This window comes from Anneissia japonica, unplaced genomic scaffold (assembly GCF_011630105.1).
Source record: "Anneissia japonica isolate Jap-2015-1 unplaced genomic scaffold, ASM1163010v1 scaffold287873_len53090_cov102, whole genome shotgun sequence".
In the NCBI taxonomy this organism is placed as follows: domain Eukaryota; kingdom Metazoa; phylum Echinodermata; class Crinoidea; order Comatulida; family Comatulidae; genus Anneissia; species Anneissia japonica.
In genome coordinates this window covers 38,266-42,355 of record NW_022719509.1, presented here as the reverse complement: position 1 = coordinate 42,355, position 4,090 = coordinate 38,266, and the positions used below count along the sequence as shown (strand labels likewise).

Below are 4,090 nucleotides of genomic sequence, written 5' to 3'. Positions count from 1 at the left end.
ACCCAATCACACGCGCGTATATCGAATCCCGTGAAACAGAGTTGGCCAAACTCTCTCTCTACGGCTCTGCTGTTTCGACTTTCATAATTTGGAGGTCAATCCAACTAGTGTGACCGACCCAGAATTTTCGAGCCTGGCTTGAAATCTCACCCGCGGTGAGTCAAGCCAGGCTTGAGACGCTAGTGTGACCGTAGCCAGAATCAGAATGAAACTTTTGGGAAAGTTTAAACCAAATTACAAGAAATTAAAAATTTTTGAAGATCCTATTTCAGTAGGGTGTAAATTTGAGGGCCATCTACATTTTCTAATATACCAGACCTAAATATTTAAATTGACCTATAAATGGACCTAAATGAAACAGTCCAATATCATTTGTCATAGTCCAATAAAGCAAAGATTAAATTTTTGTTACAATCCAGAGTGGATATGAGGACGATTCAAAGGTGGGGGTGGGGAGGTCCTGTGGTTCTTCCCCGGGAAAATTTTGATTCCTAGATGGCGGGAAATGAGCTTTCCCCGACTTTTGTGGTGTCTTTTAATGACTTTTAAATTCTTCAAATTTCAAGGTTCCCCCCCACCCCTTGAAAATGATTCAATTAATCAATGAACTCCAAAGATAAAGGGTCCGGGTTCCCCGGAAAAATTTCGATTTCTAGATGGCAGGAGATGAGCTTACTAGACTTCTGAAATGTCTTTTAATGACTTTTAAAGTTCTTAAAAATTCAAGGTTTTCCCCTCTTTATAAAGGTCAGGTAAATTTTTCTCATTTTTTATTTTATGTGTGTATACATACATAAACAAATGAGTAGTTGCATGCGTAATTTTTTTTCCATGAATCGATAAATCCCAAAAAGAAAGGGTGGTCCGGGGGTTCTCCCCCGGGAAAATTTTAATTCCTAGATGGCAGGAATTGAGCTTTCCCGACATTTGAAGTGTGTTTTAATGAATTTTATGTTCTTCAAAATTCTAATTTTCTAATAGCAAAAAAAAAAAAAAAAAATTCAGCTCACGGGTCCTGAAAAGGTAGGTCTAGAATCCTTTCCTTTTTCCCCTTTTTTTTGTTGCACAAGGGAGGGGTCAGGACCCATGATCCCGTCCTCCCAGATCCGCCAATGTGAATTGCGAGAAAATGTAACTGGTCGGGTACTGGATAAACATTCTCTTTCCCATACTTCTCCTTCTTCCCTCCTTCTTTTTTTGCATTTCCGATCATACAAAGTTCTCCAGACATTATATATTTTTCGTCAAAAAGTGGGGGGGGGGACCGAGCCCCCCGGCCCCCCGGTTCCGCCGCCCATGATAAATTATGAAATTTTGGTGACAATCCTAAATCAGGTGTGAATTTTAGAGTAAATTATAAGTATAACGCCCCGCAGTCTAAATAATTTGCCATGGATTAGTAAAGAAATCCCTACATTTTGTAGAATGTCTGGAGTACAATATGGCGTGCATTTCGATACTTGGAGTATACATTTTACTATCCGAATGTGGAGAACGGGCCAATACATCTCTTTGTTCAACCAAATAATGAATTATAGCTAAGTGTAAAAGTGATTCATTTCTCCATTTTACTTACCAGGCAATGACCCTTTTGCATTTTCCGAGTCATCATGTATGTAGCTGTTAAAATAATTTGTAACATACATAGTGTCGACAGCAGACCACCTCGTAAATGAACGGCCTGTAAATGTATAAAAAAAAAACACACCTCAGTTTCTATACACCGCACAGTGGGCCAGGGCGAAATCAAAGTGTGCCAAAAGTCCATTTTGGTGACTATGGCTTTTACACTTTTTTTCACATGATTGAAGATGGGTATACCCTGGATAATCTATCCTGAAAATATTTTACATTTAAACGTATTTTAAGGGTAGTATTTTTCAACAAATGTCGGAAATTTCTCTATAAATATTTCAAATGCTATAATTTACTACATTATATCAAACCACGTTTTTTTTCTTAGTCAATTCGGAATTACTTCAAAATGTACACGTTTCTTGTATATAAATTGGGGAACACAAATATATGTTTTGGTTTACATTTGAAGTTTGCATCAATAATAAATCGTTGTTTAAACGACAGAAAAAATATTTAAAAATCTATTTTTAGAAAAGTAGGAGAGAAAGTTTAGATTCATGTGGATTCATGCTTTAATTTTTACATCATCATCTTCAGTATAGCCTTAGCTTTATGATGGTACCAAATTTAGCTGCTACTTTTTGCAACTTTTCGAGCTAGATGCACTTATATTAGTCTTGTTTTCGTACATTTGAGACACAATTTAATTAGAGCAAACTGCAAATCAGAGGGATGTACGCGCGTCTACTCTACCAGTTCATGCAAAGCGTGGGAAAAGCTCTCCAAAAATTTACAAACTGCTCGTGATTTAACAGTAGCAAATCATCTAATATTGTGTTGCAGTTTAGAATACTTTATTACATTTTGAGCGGCCTAATAATCCAAATATCATATATCATAATGAAGATGATATCTACAAGCTGGCCTATATCTAGGCGTCAGTTGTTTTTAACTTTATTCAAAGACATCCAAGATTTTGAAAGCTTCCTGTTTCAACTTAAGGAGAGGTGAGCTACTGTGCGAGTAGTAACGACCTTCCCAGCAAACAATAATACGTTATGATAACGTGACAATAACGTTAGAGTTTTGTGTTGAAAACTTTATTTAGTAGAACCATAAATACGTACTGATCATAATTTCACAACGTTTGCATGTTCCTACAACGTTGTGTAAACGTTATTTTTGTGACATACCTAACCACAACATTGACCAAGAAAATTATAAGAACGTAAACACGTGTTTGCCGGGTTTCTAAAGAAAATAACTCGTGGCTTGACAACAGGATTCCATTTTCTGATGAATTTATTAATGTTTTGACACAGAACAGAGATATTCTTTCCACACCAGCAGAAAACACACAAGAGACTTAAAAACAACCCAAACCGGGACGTCCTATCGAAGTATAGGGGGATCTTTCCAGAGAGTTTGCATAAGGGTAATGTACAAGAGATGTTGACATAAAATGTATGCACTGAACTTCTTTACGCAGCATTGCAAGGGGCGTTCAAGAAGAATCAATTTTCCCTTCCCCTTCCCCTCCCCCTGCTGGCGTCACCCCTGAGGAGCAAACCGGAATCGTTCACGACAGATGAAAAATTGTCCATCTTTGTAGCTCTATAGTAAAATGAGACGCCTTCTTACACCAAAATAAGAGTAGCAAAAAAGCATTGCTATCCTGGTGGTACAGTATACCTGTCAAAGACGATAGCAAAAGTTCCTCTTCAAAGCCTCCTTGTTCACACTGAGAATTATCAAAAAAGACATAAAACGACCATTATCGATACTTTTACAATATAGGCTTAATATGATTGAGGACGGAATTAATATATCATGACATTGGTGTAGGCCTAATGTCTGATAATTCCAAGGAATTTCAAATGCAAAGACATTTTAGATTTAAAAAATGTAAAATTAGGTTGTCTGGTATTATTATAAAATTGATTTCGATTTCGATTTATTAAAAAAAAAACATCTATATTCACTGTAAGATTAACAATAGAAATTTTAATGTTGGCCTATGCCTAAAACACTTTTGGCCCCGTCCAATCAGAAAAATGTACTTTGATGACATCATGGAAAATATAAAAAGTTTCCCACAGAAGTTCTTTTGTCCCAAACCTTCTTAAACATTTCAAAAATCATTGCAATATGAACTTGTTTTGGTATTACAATGAAAACTGACACCGTCCAATAAGAAAACAGTACAAAAATGACGTCATATAGATTTGAAAATGCTTTTATTGAATTCTACGGGTATGAAAACCTCTAAATAAGTCTTGTACTTGCTTAGATTTGCTTCTGTAATGAGTAATTAATTTTGGCACACTTTGACTTCAGTCTGGCCCACTGTGCACCGGTCCGATGAATTACCAAATATAGAATTACCCAAATGACATTGACTGCTTAACTCTCTAAAGTCAAATTTCATCCAAGTCAAAACATTTTTCACTGGCATTTTGGATTTAACTAATGCAAGTTAAACTGTAGAATTAAAAATAAAAATAGAGCAGTT

The 4,090-nt window shown here is 36.0% G+C and overlaps 1 long non-coding RNA gene across 2 annotated transcripts in view; it reads right to left on the bottom strand.

Annotated features, from left to right (window-relative positions):
• LOC117110959 overlaps window positions 1–3,587 on the bottom strand; it is a 5,302-nt gene extending 1,715 nt beyond the window's left edge. The window contains exons 1-2 of one of the 2 annotated variants that reach the window (XR_004445793.1): window positions 3,220–3,587; window positions 1,577–1,681 (exon numbers count right to left, since the gene is read on the bottom strand). This is a non-coding gene — a long non-coding RNA (uncharacterized LOC117110959). The remainder of the gene's footprint in view (window positions 1–1,576; window positions 1,682–3,219) is intronic. The other variant, XR_004445794.1, reaches the window with a different exon arrangement.
• Between the last annotated feature and the right edge of the window lie 503 nt (window positions 3,588–4,090).